The sequence below is a fragment of the Callorhinus ursinus genome, unplaced genomic scaffold, assembly GCF_003265705.2.
Source record: "Callorhinus ursinus isolate GAN/ISIS: 27379988/994484 unplaced genomic scaffold, GSC_fseal_2.0 scaffold12, whole genome shotgun sequence".
NCBI lineage: Eukaryota > Metazoa > Chordata > Mammalia > Carnivora > Otariidae > Callorhinus > Callorhinus ursinus.
This window is the reverse complement of record NW_027397074.1, coordinates 51,416,187-51,431,290: the sequence shown is the minus strand read 5'-3', so window position 1 is coordinate 51,431,290 and position 15,104 is coordinate 51,416,187. Positions and strand designations below refer to the sequence as shown.

Below are 15,104 nucleotides of genomic sequence, written 5' to 3'. Positions count from 1 at the left end.
ATCATAAAAATTTTTAAACACTAGTTGTAATATTTCTTCACCATGCAAAATTGCCCTATACTTCTTAATTGCCTGATGTTAATGACTTTGATGACAGAAACAAAACAGCCATAGATACACTCAGGATCGGTGCTTATTGCTTGTGCATTTAATGTAGTTTTCCTTGGCTCAGTTAAAAAATATAGTTTAGTAAGAACTCCATCTCAAGGTCATTTGGATGACAAATGAGATACTCTATAAAAAAATCTTTATAAGCCTTTAATTCTGACAGGATCACAGACTAGATTCAGAGTCAGCCATTTTTCCTCATCATGCTTCACTACGGCCACTTATAAAATTACATCCTTAAACCTGCTGGGCTGCTCTGATGGTTTAAAAAAGCTAATTCCCAGATCAAAAGCATCTTAGAGGTTACATATTATCTAAGAGGTCATACACACTCCAATGTCCTTTTCAATTTAGGAAATTTTTTTCACATCCAGACATTTCCATCGCCATAGAATTCATATTCTTGTTTTGCAAGGCAGTCTGTAGCACTGTTAGACAAAAGTAATTGCTGGAAAGTTCTTTATTATATTATACAGAAGTTTACCTCCCTAATGACCCCACAATAGTTATAGGTTTGTTCTTGGGAGCTTTACAATGTCAGTGTTTTTTGTTTTTTTTTCCTTTCTAAATGATATTTCTTCATCAACTGAATATTCCTGTCTTTTTCTGTCAACTTTTGTACCCTTCTGTACTTACTTCAGGTAAGTAAGTAAGGTTACCAGCTTAGTGTAGAATTATAAGCTTTGGTACTGGAGTCCTGCCTTTATCATTTACTAGCTGGGCTGTCTTGGACAAGTACTGAGTTTTCCTCATCTGTAAATTGGAGTATTATAATACTGTTTTACTTGCAGGCAGATAATCTACATAAAACCCATCAAGAGGATTTGGTATAGAGATGGCACTTTATAAATGTTCATCATGAATAAGGGTGATAAAGATGGTATGATTTACTTCCTCATATGGCCAGACTATTTGGACACTCTGGTTAATCAGTGTCCTTCTAAAGTATAATGTCACAACTGGAGGAATAATCTTGTATAATCAGGAAAACTCAGAATTGGTGGGACATACCACTTGATCTGGATATTAGCTATTTGAAACTGACCAAGTTATTTATTCCTCTAAGCTTTTATTTCCTCCTCTGTAAAATAGGAATGATAAGATTATCTGCTTTGCAAGTTTGTTGTGAAAATTTAGGAGTAATACTACACTAAGGTACTAAATATGTGCAAATCATGGTTCTAAGGACCATATTTAAACACACTTAGTATGATCTTGGCAAGCGGTAAACATCCAATAGTATTATGACAGGAGAAGATCTGGGAGGTTCAGAGTGCAGCTGTCCGCTTCTAGGGTAACATTTTTGCCCTGGGCACAGAGTCTGAGGTTACCCCACCCCTGAGAAACCCCACACATATCTAACCACATTTCTGCCTGCCTCCACTGCCGGATACTTTAACAGGAAGGAGATAAAGGGAAGAAAAAGAGAAGAAGCTTGGGGAAGCACGGGGGAGAAAGAGGAAGGGGGAGAGACCGTGGGAGTGAGAGAGAAGTAGGGAACATACCAGGTGGGTGGTTGCTCTCAGAAACAGGGAAGAGGAGAAGAGTCACTAACACGAGAAGGGGCATCTCTTATTTTCCTTCATGCATGCCCAGTTTCTTTGCAAGTGTTTATGGTCAATCATTATGATTCACATGAAAATTTTTAAAAAGAACCCTACACAATCCAAACCATCACTTGCTTTTAAAATGGCAAAGGCATGAAAAACAAAGAATATGAGCTTTGGTATCAGATGCATTTTCTTTTCTTTTCTTTTTTTTACATAGTTGCATTTTCATGATACGCATCATTAAACCTTCCATTTGAATATCAGATTTGAAGTGTTGCCTTTAATTCATTGACTTAGATTCTTCTTTTGCCCTTCATTTGTGAATTCTTTAGCCCTGCCAGAAAAGTTAGGGCACTGTAGCAGGACAAAGATATTCCCACTTCCTCTTGGTACCCACAGGAATTTGGAGGATCAAGAAAAATTGTCTCCACTGGGAGAGTTTAACCTTGAGCCTTCTTAAATCTGGATAAATGCTTTAAGAAGCATTTTCATGTTCAGAGTCACTGATAGGCCTGAGCCCCCTGTGCTCTAAGTTTTGGAAGTTTACCTCTCCTAGTCTAGTGATTCTCAATCTGTTGACAAATTTGCACCATTTACCCCCTTCTCTGTATCCCCTAGACTTCCTGGCCAGAATTTAGAGTTAGATGCTACTAGTAATAAGGGGTCTCCCTGTGACAATTTGAAGGTGAAACTAAAGAGAAGCCATCACCTTTCCTTTGTAAACAGCACGCAGGCCCAAGGGCTTCTGGAGAGAGCAGAAAAGCCATTCTGGAGGAGGGTCTCAGGCTCCCACTGAATCACCCTCCTTGGAGCATAAGCAGCTGTAGTTTTCAATGGCAGTTTTCTGAGATGCCTATTCCTATGCTATATATTTCCTGAAGTTTTCAGAAAAAAAAAAAATGCAGCAGCAGCCCTTAATCTTTTCTCTCTCAGCCCTCCCAATGGTGTTGCAGCATCTGATCCTCTACATCCAATCCTTCCCTGTTTGGAACACCTAGAGTGATTTCAGGTTTTGTTTCATGGTACTCTTGTTGATGCCAGCTACACAATAGAATTGCCTGGGAAGCTTTTGAAAACATTGATGCGTGGCTCCCGCTCTGGAGAGGGGCTGAGGCATCCATATTTTTAAAATGCTCTCCAAATATTTCCAATCGGCATCCAAAGATTAAAAGCCACTGTCTCAATCCCAAATTGAATTCCCAGCCTCAGGCTTTGGTTTCTTTTTTGTCAGACCCTCATTTCTTAGTCATTTCAAATCAGCTTTTTCAAGTCAGAGAACTCTCTCTATCCCTTCCCTCAACATGTTTTCCCAACACATTAATGAGAAGCCAGTATAAGCAATTTTCAAAGTGGCCTAGGTTTACTTGGTGTCTTACAGAAGGTACCTGGCAGAAGCAACTGTCAAAGCAAATATAAAAATATAAAGAAATAAAAGAATATACTAAAAGTAAATGATTAAAAAGATTGACCAGGCAATTTGAAAAATAACCAAAATTGTACTTTTGAAAATGCAAAATATGCCAATAGAACCAGCATCTCAAAGGACATATTAGACAAAGAAAATAAAAATTGGTGAACTGTATAATAGATATGAAAAAATTCCTCAGAATGCAGCACAGAAAGAAAAATATTAAGAGCAAACACACTGTATACCTTTCTTAACACTTTACATATCATTTCTCTTGTAATCCTTACAATAATCCCATAAAGCAGATACTATTGCTTCCCTGTTTTAGAGATGAGGAAACTGAGGCTTAGGAAGGTTAAGTAACTTGCACAAATTTACATACCTAATAAGAAAGCCATTATATTCAAGCCAGAGAGCCTGGCTTCAGTTTTGTTGCTTAGCAACTAGGTTATGTTCTTATCAAGAACATTGAAATCACAAAAAAGAAGTGACAGGGAGCCCAAATTTGTTCTAGAACAGAAGATAGAGCAAAATAAAGGCAGTTTTTTGAGAGATAATGGCTGAGAATTTTCCAGAACTGATGAAAATTAATAATCATCAGGTTCGGTAAGTTCAAAAAATCTTAAGGAGGATGAAGAAAAAGAAAGCCATACTTAGAAAAGTGAAACTGCAGAATATTAAGGAAAAGGAGCTCCTGATGTTAAAGGCAGCCCATTAGAGAAGAGAGATCACCTAAAAAAAATACTTGGGTGCCTGGGTGGCTAAGTCAGTTAAGCATCTGCCTTGGGCTCAGGTCATTATCCCAGGGTCCTGGGATCGAGTCCCGCATCAGGTTCCCTGCTCCGTGAGGAGCCTGCCTCTCTCTCTCTTTCTCTCTCTCTCTCTGTCTCTCTCTGTCTCATGAATAAATAAATAAAATCTTTAAAAAAAAAGAAAATACACAGACAAGTGGCTTCTTATAAGAAGCAGTGGAGGCCAGAATACAGTAGGATATTATCTTAAAAACAATGAGTAAAAATAACTATTGATATACAAAGTATACCCAGCAAAATTATCTTCCAAGAATATGGGCAAAATGAAGACTTTTGTACAAATAAAAATTGAAAGAGTGTAACACCAAATTATCTTTATTAAGAGAACACATAGAAGATATATTTAAGGAAGAAGGAAAGTTATACAAGAAGTGCAGTCTAAGTTACAAAGGAAAAAAATGCTAGTCAAAGGAACTGTAAATATATGTGTAAATCTAAATAGATTTTGTATAAAACAATAATATCTAACTTATTGGGTTAAAATACAAGACAAAACTAAAATACTGGGCAAAAATATCATATAACTTGGGAAGGGGTTTTCTGTCAATGTGTTCTAGGATCTGTGTATTGTTTGAGAGGAAAGTAAGACATTGTTTAACTTTAGGGTTCTTGAACTGATATGGATGTTCATATTTCTTTGAAAACACTAAAAAGATAAAAATAGGGTGTGTATCATCCCTCTCTCTATCAGGTAAATAAATAAAATCTCTAAAAAGGCACCTAGGTGGCTCAGTCGGTTAAGCATCTGCCTTTGGCTCAGGTCATGATCCCAGAACCTTCTGGGTTTGAGCCCCATATTGGGCTCTCCGCTCAGCGGGAAGACTGCTTCTCCCTCTCCCTCTGCCTGCTGCTCTGCTTACTTGTGCTCTCTCTATCAAATAAATAAATAAAAATCTTTTAAAAGAATGTATGTCTTCCAAACTAGTAAAGAGGAAATTAAATGAAGAAAAGGCAAGTTCAATTGATTAAAAAGAAAAGAAAACAAGGAAGGAAAAAAAGAGGGAAATAAGGGAAAAATGAAACCTACAAAAGGTACACAAATAGCAACAAATTGAAGGGTAGGAATAGATGCACATTTCAGTAATAATTTATTTGAATGGACCAAACTCTATAGCTAAAAAAGATTATCAGACTTTCTGTCTAAAAATCCATTAGAAGCCCACTATTTAGGCCACACCTTAAATAAAAGAACCTAGAAAGTTTGAAAGAAAAAAGTAGTGAAAAGCTACAGTAGGCAAACACGAACAAAAAAAAAAAAGAGAGAGAGAGAGAGAGAGAGGAAAGAAAGGAAGGAATTGCTATGTCTATACCATCATGATTACAAAATGGGCCTGAAGTTCTATATAATGAATGTTATAATAGAAATAGATACAGCTTAGGGGTGCCTGGGCGCCTCAGTCAGTTAAACATCTGACTCTTGACCTCAGTTCAGGTCTTGATCTTGGGGTGGTGAGTTCAAGCCCCACTGGGTGTGGAGCCTACTTTAAAAAAAAGAACAAGAAGAGGAGAAATAGGTACAGTCTATTGTGAGGGAAAAGGGAACAGCACCTAAGTTTTCTCAGGGAAGTTAGGGGAAGAATTGAAAGAATTTATTTTAAGATTTTATTTATTTATTTGAGAGAAGAGAGAGAGAGAGATAAATCGTGAGTTTGGGGGAGAGGAAACAGGACAAGCAGACTCGCTGCTGAGCGGGTAGCCTGACACGGGGCTCAATCCCACGACCCTAGGATCATGACCTGAGCCAAAGGCAGACGCTAAACCAACTGAGCCACCCACATGCCTCCTTTTTTTTTTTTTTTTAGAATTTATTTATTTATTTGAGAGGAGAGAGAGAGGGAGGGAGAATTTAAACGAAGAAAAGGAAATAAACATTTGGCCAATGTTTGTTGAGTAGTTGCCTATTCCTGGCCCTAACCTAGGGGATTTACTTGCATTCTCTCCTTATAATCCTTTGACAGCTCTCTGCGATAAGAATTATTACCTCCAGGTCAAGTAGGTTGCCTAGGCAGGGTTCATACATGGCTGAGCAGGAAACTGAATTCAATTCTATCAAACCAGAAAAGTCACCACGTGAAAACTGATGTGTAAGTATTCATGTGTAGAATTGACAGATAAAATGGAAGATACCCAGTTGATTTGAAATCCAGATAAACAAATATTTTTTTTAAGATTTTATTTATTTATTTTGACAGAGAGAGACAGCGAGAGAGGGAACACAAGCAGGGGGAGTGGGAGAGGGAGAAGCAGGCTCCCCGTGGAGCAGGGACCCTGATGTGGGACTCGATCCCAGGACCCCGGGATCATGACCTGAGCCGAAGGCAGACGCTTAACGACTGAGCCACCCAGGTGCCCCCAAATAATTTTTTTTTGTACAAGTATCCCATGCAATATTTGTGACATACTTATACAAAAAAAAAAAAAAAAAAGTATTTACCACTTATCCAAAATTCAAATTTAACTCGGAGTCCTATATTTTTGTTTTCTAAATCTGGCAACTCTAGGCAGAGGTGAAAGGAAGGGGAGGACAGAGGTGTGCTGAGATATAATGGTGCTTAGCAAAGTCCCCCTTGGTCACAAAGCACGACTCCCCTTCTTTCTTCCTGTGACAACCCACTCAAATGTATGAAAAAATATTTATGGACTACTATTTTCTTAATTTTTCTTTAAGGGGGGTTTTAAGCTGAGCTTGTGGGTGAGGAACAACATAGGCTGGATTCTTCTAAATGAAAGAATATTATCTAGTGGGCTATATCTATAGAAATATGTAGGAGCTGGGTATAACTTAATATATAAATATGTATTAATTTGCATGAAAATATCATTGTGTGATATTCAATTTTAAATACAAAATCATACCAATACTCATGGGCCAGTTACCCATACACACTTGTATTAGTTCTGCACATTTGGGGGATGGGAAATTCTAATTGAAAGTTCCTTTTAACCAAGAGCAGTGGCATAGCATGTGGTTGGAGAGGTTCAGAGTAGAACATCTCCTGCAATATGCCCCACCCCATCCTTCTACCCTCAAGTCACAGATGGCCACAGTCTGATATGGTGATGATAGCTGATCTTTGCTTTCACTGGCACATGATGTTATGCATCGCTAAAAGAGGAATCTATAAAAAGGAAATTGGGTGCTGAGGCTAGATGGCACAATGTTCTTCTGTTGGTTTGGTACTGAATTCCAGTTTCCACATTTACTCCCAAGCCCTAACTTTTCAAAAAGTCAAACTGTAACAAAATGCCCTTTGCCCTAAGTTTATTCTGATCATATATTCTTTCTTTGAAGATTCACAGGGTAACCCAAGGGTTTTTTTTATGCTCTCAGGCCACCAATTCAATAATTTATTAAAATTGAGCCATAAGGCTCCTCCTGGCAAAAGAAAAAAAAAAGAAAATTGAGGCATAGGGTATAATGAAACAAATGTAAGGCTTAACACCAGCTCTACCACAGTCTGGATAACTGAGAACAAGTATTTAGCCTCTGAGCTTCAGTTTAGTTAACAAGAGTTTTCCTTTAAGGAACAAGGAAAGGAAGCACAGAATAATTGTTAGGTAGGCCCTTTGGCCTCTTGAGATGCAGTTCCCACTATACAGGATCACAGAAGCAAATGGTGTGAGGCACCATCCTGGATTCTGTCATGCTCAGAAACTGGTAGTTTATTTAAAATATTTTTGGCAGTTTTTCCAGGCTCCAGAAATGTGAGAAATAAATCTCTGTTGTTTATTAAAAAAATGAAGTAAAGTATAATTTTTTGGCAGTTGTATTAAAATAAAACACCACAAATTTATAGTTATGCATATTTAACTATTATGTATATTTACAGTTTTTAAATTAACAACTTACATGTATTTTTTAAAGATTTATTTGAGAGAAAGAGCACTGCATGTGTGCACAAGTGGGGAAAGGGGCAGAAGGAGAGGGAGAGAATCTCAAGCTGACTCCCCGCCAAGTGCAGAGCCCAAAGTGGGGCTCAGTCCCACGACTCATGAGATCAGGACCTGAGCCTAAATCTTTTTTTTTTTTTAAAGATTTTATTTATTTATTTGATAGAGAGAGCGAGAGAGCACAAGCAGGGGGAACAGTAGAGGGAGAGGGAGAAGCAGGTTCCCCGCCAAGCAGAGAGCCCGATGCGGGGCTCGATCCCAGGACCCTGGGATCACGACCTGAGCCGAAGGCAGATGCTTAACCATCTGAGCCACCCAGGCGCCCCCTGAGCCTAAATCTTGAGTGGGATACTTACCGAGTGAGCCACCCAGGCACCCCCTATAATTTATACATATTTAATTTAATTATTCAAACTATAAAATACGTTTTTAAAAAATCCAAATTGATTTGGGATTTCTGGCTACTTATAATCTAGATCAAGTGTTTACAAACTACAGTTTAACAGCCAAATCCTACCTGCCAGCTGATTTTATAAGTAAAGTTTTATTAGAACACAGCTACATGCAGATATCTGCTCATGTATGATCTATGGCTGCTTTCCTGCTACAAGGACAGCTGAGTGACCATGGAAGGGACTATATAAGTTGCAAACCAAAAATATTTACTATGATTGTTTTTACAAAAAAATTTTTTTGCCAGTCTCTGATTAAAGATCAAAGGATTTCTTTTTCTGTTGTAAGTAAAGTTGAAAGCAATTTATCTATCTATCTATCTATCTATCTATCTATCTATCTATCTATCTATCTATCTAGATTTTATTTTTTTAAGCAATCTCTGTGCCCAGTGTGGGGCTAAAACCCACAATCCCAAGATCAAGAGTCACACACTCCACCAATTGACCCATGTAGGTACCCAAAAAGCAATTTAGAGTGAGGGGCAAGAATTCGTTCATGGGTTCCAATGGTGCCAACGAAGCAACACCATACCAGACTGGAAGCTTCTGTGGTTAGAAGTCGGCTAGATCTGGCTTCTAACCCCACCTTATATAGAGAATATACTGTGAGATCGAGGATTAAAGCTTAGTGTGATGTTGGACATAGTAAGTGTCAATAAATGTTCAATCTCTTTATTTAAACAAATATTAAGTAAGTATTAGCTTTTCCCCGATATTCTGTTTCATTTCAGAAGTGAGAAAGAGTGAAGGGGAGCTGTCAGTTATGGTCACCCTGATAAATTGAGACAATAAAAGGCCCCTGTGTAATTTTGTCTAAGCATAGACAAAAACAAGGTCACTGAACCACACAGGAAGTAACAAATATACCCTTTTTGAGTTAAAATTAATGACGCTATTTCTTCACTAAAGCATAAAATTGCCTCTGCTTTCTGACAGCATCCAGTATGGAACAAACCCCTACTTTCTTAGAACCCCCTCCTCACCAAATCACTCCACCAAAGCCCAAATCCTATAATAGATTGTTTCTAACACCATCTTACTGAGTTCCCCATGGTCCCCCGGGGTGTGTGTTCTCCCTCCCTGCAATGAGTAATAAACCAGAGTTCTTCAACTACAGGTGTCCCTGTGGTCTTTGACTGGATGTCATTGACAGATGGGAGAGAGAGATAGGAATAGTTTCAGTTTGTTTTATTATAAGAACTATAAACTCTATGGTGTCAGTAGGAAGGAAGAAGGGGGATAATTACTGAATAATACTGTGTCCTGGGCATTTTTTCATTTGTTAATACTTTTGACCCTTACTATTCTCATTTCAGTTAGATGTGATCTTTTTTATCAACACAAAAGCTGAGGCTTATTGGAGTTGACCAAGGAGTGGGGCATGGCAGATGTGTTTGTCACTTAGAAGTATACAAAGGCTGAGAGACTCATGATTTTTTATAAAGAAAGCCTAGCTAAAAGGAATAAAGATGTCTCCCCGCTGTGATAGTCTCTCTTGTATGTATCGAACAGTGCTGGGCACCCAGGCCAGGATGCACAGATCATCTCTTTCAACATTTTAGAAACTTCTCTATTCCTCCTCAGAGGCACAAGCTCTTGGAGCAGCTGGTAGTTATGTCCTTGCTATTAGCTAACTTAAAATAGAAGGTTAGGGGGTGCCTGGTTGTTTCTGTGGGTTAAGCGTCCCACTCATGAATGTGGCTCAGGTCATAATCTCATGGGTTGTGAGACTGAGCCCCGTTGGACTCCACACTCAGCAGGATGTCTGCTTGAGATTCTCTCCCTCTGCCCCTCCCCCCACTCATGGGCACGCACTCTTTCTCTCTCAAATAAACAAATCTTAAAAAATAGAAGGTTAGGAACCTGGGATGAGAAAGAACTAGCCTCTAAACCACTCAGGGAATTCATTCAAACCGCTGCTGCCCCATCTCAGACCACTGGATCAGAATTTATAGGGAGACTTTGAAATTGGTGCTCTTAAGTTGATCAGGTAATTCTGATACAAACCCCCTTTGAGAATCAATGCCTTAATGTAACTGACTGTCATATTCCTTGTTAGTCCTCCAAATTTCATACCACAAGTCTCAGTTGAGAGTCCTCATCTTTCCGTCTTCACTGACCTTTCTACTCACTAAGTTACTCCAGCACTCAGAGTTCATATCATGCAAGTCCTGCCTGAGTATGGAGGCTGCCAGGGAAAACTCGGGACTTGAAGACAAAATTCACTGTCCTGACTAGCAACAGTATCCAGGTGACCTTAATCTTTGATTCTGTCATTAGCAGTGTAAAGGAAAAATGATCTAAACCTAGCCTGGAACAGAGCTTTTTGTGTAATCCACTTCAGTCTGTTCTTCTGGGAAGCAATTAGTATTCTTGATAAAAGGCTTTCAATTTTTTCTAATAAGCCTTAATGGTATTAAGACCTGGTGTAGAAAACTAGCTACCTATACATCATTTGGCTAATGATTTTTACTCAACATTCTTTTTATGTAGTCTAATAAAAATTATTTAACCATGTTTTTTTCTGTAAATGTCTGCCAAGAGCAACATCTTAGTATTGGCCCATTTCAGATCTTTTTCTATGAAAATAATTTGGCATTAAACTTTCAAGTTCTTTTAATTCAATTTTCTGAAAAATTTAATAGTAAAATGAAGATTATTATACCTACCTCCTGCTTATAAGCCATTAAAAATTTGACAAATATAGGTTCTCATAATGACATGAACTTTGCATTTGTTTTACATGGATAAATTGTGTCTTTCCAAGTGTGTTAATGTCTCCTAGACAGAAGAGGTCATAAACGTCTTTGAGTATTTCTACATGTCTCTCTGCCTATACTATCATAAAGAGTGAAGTAGGTATAATGCCTCTTTTACTATTAAAATTTTTTCCTGAAAACAATTAAGAGAACCTAAAAAGTTTTATGTCATATTTATTTCATGAGAAGAGATCTAAAACAGGCCAATTTAACAGTTTTGCTCTAGGTAGAGATATTTTTAGGGTATATTGTATAAAAATGGTGTATGGAGAGAGAGATTGGGGGGTGCGGATTGATGAATGAGAAATTTTCCTTCATCAATCTGCCAAATTTTTTTAATACTTGCATATCTTGTCCAAATCCCATCTAAAGCTTCTCTAAGTTAGGCCCCTTCATAGAATAAAGTCTGTGATAGATACGGTCACTGCTTTACAAAGAGATTACAATCTAGGGAAAAGATAAGACCTGCATTAAAATAATCTTAGGCAGTGTGTGATAAATTACATGAGTGCCATTGTACAGATGTTTTGAAATAATCAGAAATACATATATTTGGCTCTACCCCCCTGCCCCCGGTCCCTTACACAGGACTCCCTAACCCCTTGTAAATCCCTAAGTGATAAGAGCACTAGGAGCATCTTTTGTTTCATGGTGGTGATTCTGGGTGAGCTCCCAGATAGCCTCTGGATGGGGGCTGGTCACTAGAAAGACCAAATCCCAGTTAGAAACTTGGGATTTTCAGCCCCATTCCCATTTTCCAGAGAGGGGAGAGGGGCTGGAAATGGAGCTAATAACTGATCGTGCCAAATGAGGAAGTCTCCATAATATCCCAAGAGAAGGGGAGTAGGGGCTTTGGAGACCTTTCAGGTTGGACTCCACATATCCACACTGGGAGAGGACGGGATGTGTACCCTAACTCAACAGGGACGAGAGCTCCAGCGCTCAGGGCCCCGACTCAGACTTTGACTTATGTATCTCTTCATCTGGCTGTTCATTTGTTCCTTTATCATATCCTTTCATGAACTGGTAAACCTTAAGGTGTTTCTCTCAGTTCTTGAGATGCTGTAGCAAACTTGGAGGCTCTTATTTCTATCTGCAACACTGTAATTTTTTCAGTTGTCATCAAGCCTTCCATGTAGTTCCCAGGCTAGCAAACTACAGCCTGTGGGCCAGGCACTTGTTTTGGTAAATAAAGTTTTTAACTGATCACAGATATTCATTTATGTACTATCTATGGCTGCTTTTGCATGACACCTGTAGAGTTGAGTAGTTGTGACAGAGATTGTATAGCCTCTGAAGCCTAAGATATTTATTATCTAGTCCTTCAAGAAAAAGTTTGCCTGGGCGCCTGGGTGGCTCAGTCAGTTAAGCGACTGCCTTTGGCTCAGGTCATGATCCCGGAGTCCCGGGATCAAGTCCCACATCAGGCTCCCTGCTCGTCAGGGAGTCTGCTTCTCCCTCTGACCCTCTTCCCTCTCGAGCTCTCTATCTCTCATTCTCTCTCTCTCAAATAAATAAATAAAATCTTGAAAAAAAAAGGAAAAAGTTTGCCAAAAAAATTTGTTACAGATTCAAATTAGTTATGTTTGAGAAGGAACCAGAGGCATCTGGAGTGAAGCCAACCAGAAAGGTTCAGAGCTGATGTGCAGCTAGATCCCCGGGCAGCAATCAGATGAGAGACACCTGCTGCCTTGGGCTTATCAAACATGAAAGCATGGCTCCAAGTGTTTCAGAAATTCTTCGAGAGGGGACTGAGCATCCTGTCATAACTTAAGCAAGACCCGGGACCTTAAACATAATTGGGTTTGTATTTGAGATCCCATTTATGAAGGTTTTAGGTTTTGGACTGTATGTGGGGCTAATCTCAATCCCTAAGGAGATCCAGGAATATGACTTTAGCAAAGCCTCTAAACAGTTGAACAAATGGTGCTATTTAATGCAGAGTGACACTGCACAGGCATGCTCTATAATTACAACCCAAAGTGAATGTTGCTATTTCCCTAACAGCCTTTAAAGGGGGAGAGGAGGTGAAGGCAGGGATGGAGGTGGGATGCACTTTTTTGAATAAGGACATTTCAGGCATAACTCCAGATATATACAGGACTCTGCAGGCTTTTCATTAACACTTCTTAAATTGTTTAAGTCTTAAGATTAAAATTTCCCCAGAGAAGTGAATGAATCACAAACCAGCTATTGTAGCCTGAATTTCTCTTTCAGAAAATGAAATTATTCCTTGATAGAGAAGAGAGGTACATTTGGATGGCAAGTCATTCTCTACCCCATGTAGCTGTGGGCAGTCACCAGTGAATGGTGCTCAGACTTTGGCACCATTAATTGTCCAGGCAATGGAAATCAGGCTGAACTTCTTTATTAGGGAGCATAGTGATACCGTAAATTCTATTAGATCTGACTTTTGGATTGCCCAAGAAAGCCTACCATTTTTGGGTAATGCTCCAGCTGGTACAACCTTTTACCTTGTCTCAGCAGGAAACACTCAGATGCTGAGCATGCAGCTTTTTCTTACATAAAACATGGCTCTCCCGTCACCCCATCCCATAGACTAGGTTACTAGAACATTTGTAACATGTGAATTGAATTAACAATCTTTTTAAAAAAGATGACTTAATCCCTAGGAACTGCAATCTTTAGTTGACCAAGTATTTTGAAATCACAGTTATGTCCAAAGTCGAAAAGAGAAGCAATTTTTGGCAGTGGCAACTGTTCTTAGAGCATTTTGGGTTCTAAGCCTTCAGTATCAATGGCATATACTCTGCATGATGGTGTCTTCATCTTTTCATTCATTCATTCACTCATTAATTCATTCCAGAGATGTTGAGTACTTAGTATGTGACAAATATTGTCTCCAAATACAAAGATGAAAAAAGCATAGTTCCTGCTCTTAAGGAAATCATATTTTTAGGAAAGAGATTCTGCTTGGTTTAAGTTTGATTATGATTGTCATGACTAATACCATTGTCATCAAAAACAAGATGAGACAATAAGAATATCTGATTAATATTTTGACATAATCATACTACATTTGAAGACACTCTGCAAAGTAATATCTCAGAAATATCTAACTACAGAATTTTTCTCAAAGTTATTACTTTGAAGGCTATCACCAATTTGTGCATATTACAATCTTCTTTAATATATTTTTGACATGTTATTTTGGTCAAAATGTATTAACATCTATTACAGTGTTAGCACAGTGGCTTAGACATAGTAGACACCCAATAAACATTTCACTGAATTTTAGGTAGGGGAAGCATCTTTAGGAATCAACTAGTCCTGTGGTCCTTGACCTTAATTGGGTTTTGGACCCTTTAAAATCTGATGAAATATGTGGACCTTTTTTTCCCATTAAAAAATAACATATTTACATACACTCAGATTTTTGTATACAATTTTAGGGGATTGGTGGATCACCCTATGTATCATCCATGAACTACTACATCTTCCATTTTATAATTGATGAAAATCATTGCCTAGAACAGGGGCTGGAAAATTATGGTCCCAAGGCCAAATATAGCTCATCTCCCATTTTTGTTCTGCCTGTGAGCTAAGAATGGCTTTTACATTTTTAAATGGTTTCGTATTACCTTCATATTATCTTCAATTTTCCTTGTTGGCCTGCGAGACCTAAACTATTTACTATACAGTCCTTTATAGAAAAAATTTGCCAAACCCTGGCCTAGAATGGTTAGCAAATATTTTCTAAATCTCTCATCCAATTACTAGAAAATAGAAGACTAGGATTCGTACCATCTGATTCCTCATCTATTGGTCTTCTCATTACTCCTGTTGATCAGTTAAAATATTGACTAATTGATTCATTTAAGCCCAATAAAAAAGAAAACAAGGAGTTGTAATTCTGGTCCTTAATAAATTACTTAGATAAATAATTATGCAGTTATGTAGGAAGTTGAAATCCAGGAATTAAGTGACCCATCCAAAATTATATTATAAATTTATTAAAGAAGGAATATTAAACTCTCAAACCCAAGTTGTACGTTACTGATTTACTTTTTTTAAGCTTGTATTATATTCTATTTTACATATTTGAAGTGCAGTACTTCTTGTAAAGAGGAAATAAAGGTATAAAAGAAGCTTAATGTAAA

The 15,104-nt window shown here is 38.1% G+C and overlaps 2 protein-coding genes across 2 annotated transcripts in view; one reads left to right on the top strand and one right to left on the bottom strand.

Annotated features, from left to right (window-relative positions):
* Positions 1 to 15,104, top strand: part of LOC112825135 (large ribosomal subunit protein uL16-like) — a 66,954-nt gene that overhangs the window by 48,897 nt on the left and 2,953 nt on the right. The gene's annotated exons all lie outside the window — the stretch shown is intronic.
* The window catches only part of GPR141 (G protein-coupled receptor 141), a 36,477-nt gene that overhangs the window by 20,291 nt on the left and 1,082 nt on the right, over positions 1 to 15,104 (bottom strand). The window lies entirely within an intron of this gene.